This window comes from Orcinus orca, chromosome 10 (assembly GCF_937001465.1).
Source record: "Orcinus orca chromosome 10, mOrcOrc1.1, whole genome shotgun sequence".
Taxonomy (NCBI): Eukaryota; Metazoa; Chordata; class Mammalia; order Artiodactyla; family Delphinidae; genus Orcinus; species Orcinus orca.
Genome location: NC_064568.1, coordinates 65,172,845 through 65,187,158, shown reverse-complemented (window position 1 = coordinate 65,187,158; position 14,314 = coordinate 65,172,845).

Below are 14,314 nucleotides of genomic sequence, written 5' to 3'. Positions count from 1 at the left end.
ATCTGACTCAGATGGTAAACTAGTGGGTTTTAAAAAGGTACAGGAAGGGCACTGGATCTAAATAGATCTAGAATGAGATACTAAATGTAAGGAAACGAGGGGCAAATTTGGATTCATTTAAAAGGAATAAAACATAAATGGAGTATTATTCAGGGGGGTTGAGAAGGAAAAAAACTTGCTTTGTTCTCTGGTAAATGACAGGTTGGTCACCTCTCCTGCTGTGACTCTGGCCCTGCTATGCTATCCCCACTCCTGTTGTAACTTCCAGAAGGTGGGACTCCATGAGTCATGCACACCTCCAGAGTGCTTGGTCAGGGTGACACTGTAGGTACTAGGATGGTCAGTGCTTTTGGCACTGAAAGGCCAAGAGCTGCCTTTGGTCAGATTAGACCAAGAACATTCAGGGGCACAGAGATATGGAAGCTGTTTTCTTCTTTCCTAGAAGAGGATGATGCAATAGATGACAACAAACATTTGGATGAATCCCTGCATCTAGGCTTGGATGACGTTCATGCCACCTGGCAGGTAGGTGGGAAAAATTTTGTTAGTCCCAAGTGTTCTTTCATCGCCCCACAACCAGACAGAGCCTTTTAGTTTTAAGACACGAGGGGACCAACATTCCCAGTCCATTTGTGAATGACCCAGAGAAAGAGGTAGGAGAAAGGAAGATGCCACATTTAAACCACCCTGGAGGAGTCCCTGAAGCCCCATTAGTATCTCAACTGCTTGGTCTAATTGAGGGGTGTGTGGTACAGTGTTCTTTTTCACCTGAAATGAATTGATTGGTTAGTGAATTGGCTGATTGATGGGCACTGGGGATCTAAACATGAAAATTATATGATCATACCACTTAAGGAGCTCAGAATTTAGTGGAGAATATGGAGAAATATTTATGATATTGTTTGATGAGGGCAACAATAAAGCAAGTCCAAGATAGAAGGAATCTTCCGGGCTTTGTGTTAGACAAGACGCCTCTTGTCTAACAAGGAGGCCCTCTTACCTGCAGGCTAGTATGGGCTCAACTCCAGCTCCAGCTCTTCTAAATGAGGCCTGATTCTAAAGATCACAGATTATCTCATATCTGGAGCCAGGCCCACTGTCTAAAATTTCCCTGTGGTTACCAAGTTACTGGTCTGGTCCCTACAGGCCCATTAATTATTATCCACCTCACGTGGCTACTTCTGGAGCAGACACTGGACAGGTAGTGTTGGGAACAGTACAGCATGTGTTTGTCCCAAATAATCTTTGAAACAGGTCCTTTCCCAGATTGGCCGCTGCTGGGGAACCAGTACCTTTGCTTCCTGATTTCTATTACACCCCTTCCTGCAGCCCTGTCTCCCAGGGCTGGCTGGACAAAGAGTTCAAAGGACAAGACACCAACATGGAGAGACGGGAAGCTCAAGAGATGAGCAGTAAATACTCAGCACATCATAACCATGGATCATCTAGCAGCACATGAGAATAGATGACCCTGGAGGGCTGCAGTTATGTTGGGTAAATATGCTATCTCTGACACTGAGTAGTTCTTTCTGTGCTAGTATTTGGGGAAAAACAATCCTTGCTATATGGAAAAGTATAAAAGACATTCTGTTGAGAAGATGAAAAACATGCTTCTGTTTTAGACAAAGCTTGTGACAGTTCAAGGATTGCTTATCTTTTGGCCCAACTGAGCTTCAGTGGCTTAAAAATAAAATAAGAAAAATAAATACAGGTATTCTTGCCTTCTCATTCTACTTAAAGGCACATTTCCCAAGCTTCCCTTCTCCACCTGGAAATAGGAATTGAGAAATATTCAAGAGATCCTACATAAGACTACAGTTTCAATAACCTGAAGACAAATCCTGTTCTTAGAAGTAAACGCTTGGTTCTAAGAAGCTCTCTGAATACTGGGTAGCACTTAAGAAACTACAGTCGCTGGCTCAGATAGCATAATAACATAAAAACTACCATGTATTAGGTGCTTATTATAGTCAGGCAAGCTTCTAAATGCCATATATATATTCTCCTAGGACATAAAAGATTAGCAGCCCCTTCAGGTTCTGGTATATTCTAAGTTGGGTTAACCCAGAAACTGTCATGGAAAGACAGATTCAGCAAAAAGGCAACAGCCAATATAGTACATCGAAGTCCCTGTGGCTTAGTGGTAGAGATTGGACATTGTGCCCTTAGGGGAAAAATAATGAGGTCAGAGCGCACTGGGCTAGATCAGGTCTGGCATTTTCGCCGCAGAGCCTGGATTCAAAGATGATCTGATGCGAAGCCAGGCGGACAGTTCAGCCGAGGCACTCATCCGTAGGGCCCGGCCGGAAAGACAGTTTGGGTTGAGAATACGGGCACACCCGATCAAAGCCATAGGCTGGGGAGAGGGCTGTGGGAGCTGGGAGAGGAGCCTCAGCCCCTGGGACAAAATGGCAGGTGCTTTTTATAGAGCACTGGGTCTGAGCTGCTCTGGGGGGGACCCCGTGAAAGGCTCAGGGGTCTACAGCACTGTTTGGTGTGGTTTGGTGACCCAAGCAAAGGAGGGGACAAAGTACAAGAATGACAGTAGCAAGGAGAAGTGCCAGAAAGTGGTTATCAACAAGCATAAGAAGAGGATTTTATCCCCTTGTCAACTGAAAAAAGTGCACAACCTAAGAGTTGAGAATTATGTTTTATTTGGTGGACTTGCTGAGGACTTGAGCCCGGGAGGCAGCCTCTCAGATAGCTGTGAGGAACTGCTTCCAAGAGTAAGGGAGGAGGCGGGACATAGAGTTTTTGCAACAAAAACCAGGGAGTTGGAACATCAAAAGGTTACTGTTAATTAAAGAAAACCAGACATCTCAAGTTAAGGATTTTAGCACTTTTCCATGTGTGGGAAGGTACAAGAGTATGGGCTCACTGAAATGATTCCTTTGATATGCACCTTAGCTCTCTGGGGCCAGTATCCTCCTTTTTTCCATCCTGAAGCCCCTCAGGGTGCACTGTTGGGCGTGGCTGCAGTGGCTGAGGGCTTGATGGCTGCAACATCCTTGGTTTACTGATATGGCGGGCGTCATTCTTCATCCACACCCTGCTTCAAGCCCTAGAAGGCTATCCCAGACTGTGATTCAGTCTTCTTTTCTGTCAGTTCGGGGATTCTGATTCTTAATAGTATCCACTTCTGGCATCCCTATTCTTATGATTGCTAGGGGTTTTTGGTTGTTTAAACCCTGCCTGGCTTGTACCAATAGGCACAAATGCCAAGTGTTTACCGCTAAGCTCATAGGCTTGTTAAAGAAATGGCAGTGCCAAGAGGTTGCAAGTTACTACTGGTAATCCATGAGTAGGGTGTTTGGTGCCTCGTGATATCCTTTATTTCCTAATTCCCTAAATCTAAAGGACTGGCAAGCTTCTTCTGTTAAGGGCCAGATGGTAAATGTTTCAGGCTTTGCTGGCAACACCCAGTTCTGCCATGTAGTGTGAAACAGCGATAGATAATAAAACAAATAGGGGTGACTGTGTTTCAATAAAACTTTATTCACAAAACAGGCAGCCATCAGATTGGCACGTGGGCCCCCATTGCTGACCCATGATATAAATAAACAGACAAAACAAACAGGTAAATTTAACTTTCATACTCTCCACAAGCAATTTTTTGTTATTGTTTTTTCCTAAAGGATGGGGAAAGGAGGAACCATTTTGCCTGCGTGGAACTATGTTACTGTCGTTTCCCTTCGATCTTACATTTGTAACTTTGGAAGCTAATAGCCTTAAACCAAACTTCATGCCTGCTTTTAAGATACAGAAGGGGCTGGAATATATTATTCCAGGCTTTCTTTAAAGAGAGGGGCCCCGTTTGCTACTTTCCCTCCCAGCTGGTGAAGTTCTTTGCACACAGCCAGCCTCTGGCAAAGTGGAGGAACTTCTCTGAGGTGGCCTCTATTTTCTTTCTCCCATGTCATGGCCAGCAATGACTAACTCAACAGCCTTTGTAATTTTACCTTCTGGGATGACTTATCTACGTACAGAGTTAATAATAGATTTAGAGACAAGGCAAATACCATTTCTTCTAAAACTGAGAAAAGTATCAAAACAGAACTCAAGTGAAAACTAGAAGAGAGTTATCCCTACCCAAATCAAGTCTGTTTGCCCTCCTCATATAAGGAATGAAGATACTCAGGCCAGTGGGCAGAACTTGATTGACTCTAAATTCTCTTTAGCAATTAGCAAATTCATCACCTGTTATTGTCAGCATTGCGTCCTCCCAAAAGAGATGTTGAAATCCTAACCCCTGGTACTTGGGAATGTGACCTTATTTGGAAAAAAGGTCTTTGGAGATGTAATCGAGGTAAGTTGAGGTCATTAAGGTGGCTCCAATCCAACACCCTAAGGGAAGTTTGGACACAGAGACACACAGAGGAGAATGCCATGTGAAGCACAGGGACACATAGGGAGAAGACGGCCATGTGACAACAGAAGCAGAGTTTGGAGTCATGTAGCTACAAGCCAAGAAATGCCAAGGATGGCTGGTAACTTCCAGAAGCTGGGAGGGAAGCACGGATCAGGTGCTCCCTTGCAGCCCTCCAGAAGGAACCAACCTGCTGGCACCTTGATTTTGGCCTTCTTGCTTCCAGAACTGTGAAAGAATAAATTTCTATTGTTATAAGCCACCCAATTTGTGGTCATTTGTGAAGCCCTAGAAAACTAGTCAAACACCCATGGGCTGATATAAACTAATAACTCAGATAAATTCTGTGCAGGCTTACCCTCTGCTTATGTTTGTGAAACACCCTGTCTCTTCCTATTTAGATACCTCAGGAAAGGAATAAACTAATAATCCTGTCATCAAATGCAACGGGCTACATTCTGGTTTTATTTTTGATTTATCTTTCAGCTAAGCTGGGACTTTTAAAGCCAAATGGAAGTAAGCATTTTAATACTCTCCTCTTTTTGTTATGTGAATTCAGGGCCCGAGCCAAAGGCAGTTTGGCAAACAGTAAGCCACTGGTAGTATGACTGCAAAACCTGATATGTCAGCTATTGTCCTCCTGTATTTGCAGCGTCTTTGGGTGCCATGAACTCATGCAATATAACAAAGAAGTGTATTGTCTAAACTCTTCTGAATATATGGCTCATGTTCACATAACTCCTTTTGTCTTGGTCTGTGCCTGTCAGAGGGGAATTCTCTGGTGTCTTTGTTTTCCTGTAGAGCTTTCCCCTCTAATTTGATCTGTGTTTGATGACATGGATAGAAAGAGCACCGTGCACCTGGCATAGCAGGATCGCAACAAACACTGCTGAGTCGTTCTGCAGTGCTCCCCGCTTCCCAGGGGGGCCCGCCGGAGTCAAAGGAAGGAAATTTCCTGGGAAGAAGAATCCTAATAGCTAATACTTACCGAGTGATTCCTCCATGCCAAACATTCCTCTAGCAGGATGTGGTGGATAAACAGCAAGTTCTCTGTAAAGCACAGAGAACCGTATTCAATATCCTGTGATAAACCATTATGGAAAAGAATATGTAAAAAAAGAATATATATATGTATAACTGAATCACTTTACTGTACAGCAGTAATTAACACAACATTGTAAATCAACTATACTTCAATATTAATTAATTAATTTAAAGAGTAAGGTATGTAAGCCATCATTATTAAATGACTTAAAAAATTTATTTACTGGCTGCGTCGGGTCTTAGCTGCGGCACGCAGGATCTTTCGTTGCAGTGCGTACGCTCTTTGCTTCGTTGCAGTGCGTATGGGGCTTCTCTCTAGTTGTGGCGCGCGGGCTTAGTTGCCCCGCTGCATGTGGGACCTTAGTTTCCCGACCAGGGATTGAACCGGTGTCCCCTGCATTGCAAGATGGATTCTTAACCACTGGACCACCAGGGACGTCCCTTAAATGACTTTTAAAACATAATAAATATTGATAAAATAAAATTTTAAAAAGCAGGATGTGGGACTCTTCTTTGAGTTGTGGGACCTGCCTGTGTAGTCCACTTGCCATATGCAACCTGCAAGTGTTGGGACAAACAACTACCCCCTTAGATTTTCCCAGCACCCTCCTGGGCTGTAGAACTCCATCCGACGACCTTTAGGTGAGTGCTTGCTCAGTCACAGAGCTGCTCTGGTCCCCTTGTCCCCTCTGTCTGTCTCCTTCTTTCTCCTCTTCCTCTTCTGAGTCTCCCTCATCCTCTGTCCCTCTGCCTCCCTTTTCTTCCTCTTACTTGTCCCTTACGTTCTCCCCAACTGGCTCTCCCTTCCCCATCCCCTCCCCCTTCATCAGGAGGAGGCCATGGCCTCCTTCCAGGAGTAGAGTTGAGGGCTTCTTGTCTCTCTTGGAGAATAGATCTCATCAGGCTGCCTCCTGCGGTCCTCCCAGCCCTGAGCCTCCTACCACTACTCTCTCTCTCTTTTTTCAATCCTCAAATTTTGATCTGTAATTTTAACTGTAAAAGTCAGAAAATACTGTCTGAGGAACACTGTGACATCAGAGCCTTAACCCTTTAATACAGTTTTCATATAAACTCTTAATCACCAGACAGTGGCTAAAATATATTTGCTTAATTGCTTATTTACCGGCACTGTGCCATGTGGTTTAATACACATTATTGGCTTTGATTTCCATGTTAACCCCATTATCTCAGTCCTCAGATAAGGACTGAGACTTTAGGAAATTAAATGATAGGCCAAGTTCGCAGATATCATAAAAGACAGAGCTGGAACCTACACTTATGTACCAGGGAAGGGGTGCCAGGGAACGAATTCCCATCCTCAGGGAACTGGCTACCTGGTGCAGGACGGAAAACCTGCAAAGGAAAAGAAGAGAACTTGACTGCTAGTATTATTGGGTATTGCATGAGCCATCAAGTGTGTGCCACATGTGTTATCTTAGTAATCCCTTTAATAACCCTGTAGTGACCATGCCATTATTAGTGTGGCCACCATAACTTCCCCCTTAGAGATGAGGGACCAGAGGCAGAAATGGGGCTCGAAAGTAGCAGGACGGAGATTCAGACTCAGGCAGGCTTCCTGGGGGTCTGGGTTCTTACCCACTTGTCTAAGCTGAGGAACCTATTTCTGGCATCTGGGATTGGAGAGGAGCGGCATTTGAGCTGAGTTTAGGGAGGAGAGGAATTTCCGCAGGTGGAGATGGGGAAGGATATTCTGTGCCCGGCATGGCTGGAGCAGAACGGAGCAGGGAGGTCCCTACAGCTGTGCAGACAACTGGGAGGAAGGTGGGAGCCCGGGCAGTCAGGCAGACAGTGCTTTCTCCTTTATATTTTAGAGGCATGATTTATTATTTCCAGTTGAATATTGAAGAGAATGAACTTGACTGTTGAGCATTTGTAACTGGAATAAATACATCCTTATCTTTAAGGATAAGGATATATCAGAAGGATATCCTTATCTCTTCTGAATGGCTATTAAAATAATCTGTTGGGAAGCATCACAGCCATTCCTCCTTGGCGCTCTGGGCACCATATGTGTCTAGGGATGGTCTGAAGGCAAGAGCTGGAGTTCAAGTCCAGATTCCGCCCTGTGACTTCATCTTCCTCATTCTTCTGCAAGTCTGGGGCAGTAACACGTGCCCCAGCTTATCCTGGAAAGACATTTGGCCTGGAGGCCAAAGAGAGAACAGATGTGCAAAGCTTCAGAAGAATGGTGCTGTGGAACTCTAAGGAATCAAACATCTTTATTATTCTGATGAATCTGTTCTTTTAATACACGGCAGTCATTCACCTCAGCCACAGGCAACTCAGTATAGAAATGTTTCGGCCTGGAGTAATCTGTAGACCGCCCTGGTGTTTTCACATACGTGATCTAACTTCATCTTTACGATCGTCTTATGAGGTAAGCAGGATGGTTATGATTAATTGCCATTTTTACAGAAAATGAGGCCCAAACCATTTGTTTAGTAGATGCTGGATTCAGGTATAAAATGCCAGTTAGATTCCTTTCCAAAGACGATATAAGAGGCCATGAGGGGAAAACCCCTGCTAAATTTCTTGGCAAAATTCAAGAGAGGCAAGCGTATAGGCTTTATAATGCTCTTTGAACGCACTGCATGGTCCACAGAAACACTGAATTCCTAAATCTTTTTAAAAATTCATCTGGAAGTTTGCCTCTTTTGCTTTGACCCCTGCAGGTAGAATTTGCATCTCCTGTGGTGATGCCATGAGGCTCTGCACACACCCTGGGGTTACACATATTGCATCATCCAACAATCACTTGTTCGCACGTCTGTCTCCAAGCCTCTCCCTCACCACACCCCGGCCCCCAGGGACAACCAGCCAAGGTCTAGCCATCTTGGATCTCCAGCACCTAGCAGGTTGCTAGACGTAACAACAGCTCAACAGGTATCTTTACGTTTTTCACAAAAGGAAAACTTGTTGACTGCATGACATGTAGAGACATTTAAACAGTAAAGAATATCCTAAACAAAATAAAGGTTAAAAAATGGAAAAATAAGAAACAAATGCAAATGTCAAATCCTCTCATCTATGAATTAGTGATTATAAAAATATTATAGGACTAAGGTTAGCTGGGGGTGGTGTTGTCATTCGGGTCTGTGTGTGTGTTGTTTTTAAAAACAATAAAAAAATTTTGAGGTAAGTATCAACCTACTTTTACGGATTTCTAATAACAGCTCATAGGATGTAGAAATGATCTTTATTCTTTTGAATGTTTCCGTCTGGTCATGTCGAAGTTCAATGATGGCTTAAGTGATAATAGACCTTTTACTTTATTTTAATTAATTAATTAACTAATTAATTAATTTTTTCTCTGCAACAAGAGAAGCCACCGCAATGAGAAGCCTGCGCACCGCAACAAGGAGGAGCCCCCCCCCCGCGGCATCTAGAGAAAGCCCGCGTGCGTGCAGCAACAAAGACCCAGCGCAGCCAAAAATAAATAAATAAATAAATTAGACCTTTAATTTTAAACAAAATACAGTATTTATCTGACTTATTCTCTACAGGGTCCAGTGAAGTGGAAATAATGTATGCATAAGAATTACGTAACAACCACCTATATATATTTGAAAAACACTACCTTAGGAATTGTAATTTTATCAGCAGATGTAGCCTCAGTTAAAAAATAGTAGTTAAGCTAAAAACAGATGACTCAAAATGACTTTTAAAGAGAGAATGCAGGAAAACTTCCTGTAGCCATGGGTATGCAGGGGTCAGATGCCTTGAAAGCAGAAGCAAACCTGCATGTGACCTGCATTCCAGACTCCTTAACCTTCCTCCTCCCCCAGGGACCTGATGGCTCAGGGGATGCACTGATCCTCTTGGACCTATGCCTAAGGCTGCTTTTTGAATAGAAGGGCATTAGGTCTCAACTTAGCCCTCAAAACAACACACATTTATTCTGTAAGTTAGAGGTGTGGCTTTGCTCTCTGGTTTCTCTGCATCAAAGTGCTGACGGGCTGGGCTCTTATAGACAGACTCATTCCAGGCTCATTCAGGTTGTTGGCAAAACTCAGTCCTTGCAGCTGTAGGACTGAGGTCCTTGTTTTGTTGCCAGCTGTCAGCCAGGGGCTGGCTGTAGCTTCTAGAGGTCTTTTTGCAATCTTTGCACTTGGACACCTACACCTCAACAGAGCAGTGAATCCTTCTCCCACTTGGAAGTTCCCTGACTTCCTCTTCTGGCTGCATCTCACTGGCTCCAGCTGGAGAAATTTCTCTGGCATTAAGGTCTGAAGTGACTAGGTTGGGTCCGTCTGGTGAGTCCAGGATAGTCCTCACCTCAAGATCCATAACCTTAATGACTTCTGTGAAGTCCCTTTTGCCACGTGACATGACATATACACAGGATCCAGACAGTAGGGTGTGGCCATTAATCAGCCCACTGTAGGGTCACTTGAGAAAATTGGAAATTTAATCAGCTTCAGCCGATTTTTGTCTGGTACGGCCATTTCCTTTTCTTAGTCCATTGAGCTTTTTTTCAGTTGATGAAGCTGCCAACCAGCTCTCTTGAGCTTTTTTCCCGTGGGAGATAGTCCATCTAGCTCTCCAAGAAGGAAGTTGTTCATTGTAATTCTTTCTCCAGATCTTCAGTCATCTTCCAGTTGGAGTTGTGTCTCCAATTCATGCTGCTGATGCTTTCCTATGTTTTAGGAAGCTTTTTCCCTAAGAGGTAAATTATTTCCTCGACTGGTTTTCTGCCAAGTTTCACTGCATGTTCCTGACACAGTTCAGGCGGTATCTGAAGTTTCAGTTGAAGTTCTTGACTTTCACCTTTAGGTTGTGAATTTTTAAATGTCAAGATATTTGCTCAGTTTAGAAACTTTTCATTTGACCTGTAAGCTCCTCATCCATTGGATTTTATTCAAATAATTTAAAATAATTCCTGGTCTTCTCTTTTAAACCCTTTTAAGGAAACGTTTAAGTTAGCAGCATCAATGAGTTTCTTCAAAGTGACTTCTGACTGACAGTTTAGGCAGCCACGTGTGGTTCACTATTTTCATCGCATTCGAAGTTGCCATCATCCATAATCTTCTCTAAACAGAGCAGACAAATGTATCACCTTCAGTATAGTTTCAGTTAGAGATTTTAACTGGTTGCTTTGTCATTCACAACCTGTTTCATTCTCATGGTTTGAGTTTTCAAGGGTTTTTTTTTTTTCTGTTCTTTAATTCCCACACTTTCTTCCATCTCATAACTTCTAGGATAAGCAGTTCTTTGGTTTTTAAAATTTTTTTAATTTTTGGCTGTGATGGGTACTCGTTGTTGCGCATGGGCTTTTCTCTAGTTGCGGCGAGCAGGGGCTTCTCTTGTTGTGGAGCATGGGCTCTAGGCATGCGGGCTTCAGTAGCTGTGGCTCGCGGGCTCTAGAGCACAGCCTCAGTAGTTGTGGAGCATGGGATTAGTTGCTCTGCAGCATGTGGGATCTTCCCGGACCAGGGATCAAACCCGTGTCCCCTGCATTGGCAGGTGGATTCTTAACCATTGTGCCACCGGGGAAATCCCTCAGATAAGCAGTTTTAGGCTTTCCTGAAGATGAGTGTTTTCATCCAAACCACCCATCATTTCTCTCCAAAGTTGTTCTACGTTCTTCTGAGATGCCTTTAAGATATTTTTGGTGTGTGTTACTAGGCATTGGAGGATTTTGATGCGTCTTCAAGTGACTGTGCGTCTGTCCTTGAAGGCGAGCAACATCACTCCATGAAATGAAAGGTTAGGAGCCTCGCTTTTCCATCATTTGTCAGGAACCTCTACTTATCCTCAAGGGAAGAGATGGACACGTTCAGATTTTTGTCGAGTGCTCGTAACTTCAGAGGACCAACCTCCACTAGAGGTGACTCAGGCCTTCTTGGTCTTGTAAGCGGTCTGATCTTCTCTCTGATTTTACCATAGTCTTAATCCCTGGCACAAAACCTTTTGGCTCACTCTTTTTCCCTCCTTAAAGTACGTGGGCTCTTTAGTATAAAGAGCAGATACCAGAATTACTGGGAAACTCACAGAGAATTGGGCATCGTCCCCAGCATTCGGACAACACAGGCAGAGCACCACACAGCTGTTCCAGGGCTGCTGGAAAGACATTTCTGTGGCAGTCAGCAGGCCCTCTCTGGCTCCAGAGAACACTGCAGCTCTGTCTCTGGTTGCCAGTGACCTGTGAGCCACAATTGATGGCATGGAATCCTGCAGAGTTCTGACCCAAACAAGTGCCTGATATCCAGGGCAGACCATCAGTGGGGCGGGGAGATGGGGAGGCCAAGTTCTGTAAAACAGGGCTCTCTAACTCTGCTCTGCGTAAGCAAAGAGAAAATGCACGAAGAGAAAGTGGAATGATGTGCGTGGTGCATTGGGGAAAAACGCAAATGGCTGACTGTAGCCAGAGAAGCACTGGCCTCCGTAGACCCTGCGTGGCGAACCTACAGCAAAATCCCTACTGCTAAATGCCAATGGCAAACCTGGGAGGCATCAAAGCAGGGCTGGGTCATAACCCGTTCTCTGCACAGGAGTGTGGCAGGGCCTATGGTGGCATTTTCTGCAGCAGGGGACTCGTGTGCTCTATCCCTGTTCACCTGCTCACTCTTCTCCTGATTTAAAGTTTTCTCCTGCAGCTCAGAACCCTGGTCTACCTCTGGACATCACAGGGACCTCTCATCCCTGAGGACTCCCTATCTTGTCTGTGTTTGGTCAGTGCAGGCAGGGACAGGGGACTGAAGGGCTTCACCAAAGGCACTAACTTATAGAGCTGGCTTTCAACTGGAAGAATTCAGGAGAAATTGAAGTGTTCGATATTTCATGGATTTTCGGTGGAGCCAGTTTGTCGCCGTTCCATCCAAGCATTCCTGGATGGTGAGGCTCTCCTCCAGTGGCCCTGCCACCTTTAGCACGTGGCTCCCACGCTTGCCTGGGTTGGTCTGCAGTCCACTGCATCACCTTCAGAAGTGTGCTCCATGGAGAGCCTCTGAAGAGTGGGCAGGTCCTTCTTCCAGCTGAATTTGCTGACTTCTTTTTTTATTTTTTTTTATACATGCCACATTCCTAGTATCTCTGGAAGATATCCTAGTATCTCAAGCCCAGAGTTGTATTGTCCATCACCCAGGACTGTGCCATGAGTCTTGACTTGTCCTCAGTATCTTTAGCCATGAGGGAAATGAGAGAACCATCAGTGGAGGCCTGTCTGGGGACTCTGAAGGGCTCCAGGGTTCAGGCTGCAGGTGCCCTGCTCCCAGGAGTCCTTCTATCTATGGCTCATTCTTGAACCAGAAAAAGACACCTGGGTGTCAGTGGGTGGGCTCCAACGTTCTCACATTTCTCCATGTGGCCAGGAACATGGCTGCCCTCAAGACGTGTTTAAAGAAATGAACATTACCTAGTAACTCATTCAGGTGTCATGTAAGTCAAGGGGATGAAATCAGAGCGGCTCAATCTCAGAATGCAATCATGTAACAGCATGATGAGACATATCTCTGTCTCTATAATCTCCATCTCTATCTCTTAGTTCTCTCCGGCTGGGGATGCTGTAATAAAATACCATAGACCAGGTGGCTTAAACATAAACAAATATTTTTATTTCTCACAGTTCTGGAGGCTGGGAAGTCCGATATCAGGGTGCCAGTGTGGTTGGGTTCTGGGTGAAGGTCCTCTTCCTGGTCTACTGATGGCATCTTCTCATTTAATGTCCTCCATGGTAGAGAGGGAGGGCTAACTCTTCCTCTTCTTACAAGGACAGTAATCCCATCATAGGGCTCCACCCTTATGACCTAATGACCCCCCAAAGGCCCCCACTTTCAAATACCATCACATTAGGGCTTCAACATATGAATTTTGAGGGGACACATTCAGTCTATAACAATATAACTATGTTTATATAAATAACTATATATAGGACTAGTTTCAGCATTCAGCTGGTATTTATTTAGTGATAAATAGATATAGATCTATCTATAAAATTCAATAAAATCTATATATTCATATATGTACACATTATTTGATAGAATATATATAAGTATATAAACATAGTCTATAATTATATATTATTATACTATATTATATTACTTATAGTAAGCACTAAATAAACACTTACCAGCTAACTGCTGAAACTAGTCCTAACCTGCTTTTAAAGATTTGGCAATTATAGAGAGAAAGTATGCAATTAAAAAAAATTAATGGAGAAATAACTATAGAAATATTATCAATCTTCTGAGAAATTTAAAAATAAATAGGTAGGGACTTTCCTGGTGGCGCGGTGGTTAAGAATCCGCCTGCCAATGCAGGGGACACGGGTTCAAGCCCTGGTCCAGGAAGATCCCACATGCCGTGGAGCAACTAAGCCTGTGCACCACAACTACTGAAGCCCACACGCCTGGAGCCCGTGCTCCGCAACAAGAGAAGCCACCACAAAGAGGAAGCCTGCTCACAGCAACAAAGACCCAACGCAGCCAAAAAAAAAAAAAAAAAGGTAAATATAGAGTAAGGTTTGGTTGGATAATTCCTTTAGCCTGTGATGTTTCTCAGCAATTGAATTCTTGGCTTCCAGCTAGTTTGGAGGAGTCCTCGTTGTCATGGTTGTGTACTTTGTTGTGCTTCCCTCTTCCTGGGGCAAGGGAAAGTGCTTTGAATATAGTAGACGTGCAATAACTATTGATTAAATAAATGATATTGGAATAGGAATCTAGCAAGTGGTAAGTCATGATGGTTTTGCTATTTCATTCATTCACTTAGTTATTTACTCAACACAAAGTACTTATCCCCTGCTGCACACCAGGCATCGTTCTAGACACTGGACATTTACGGCAGTGAATAAGACAGACAAGTTCCTCGCTCTGAAGGAACATATTCTAAAAAGAGTGGCAAAGCATCAACAAACCAGTGAAAAAATATCTAGAAGTGGTAGCTGTG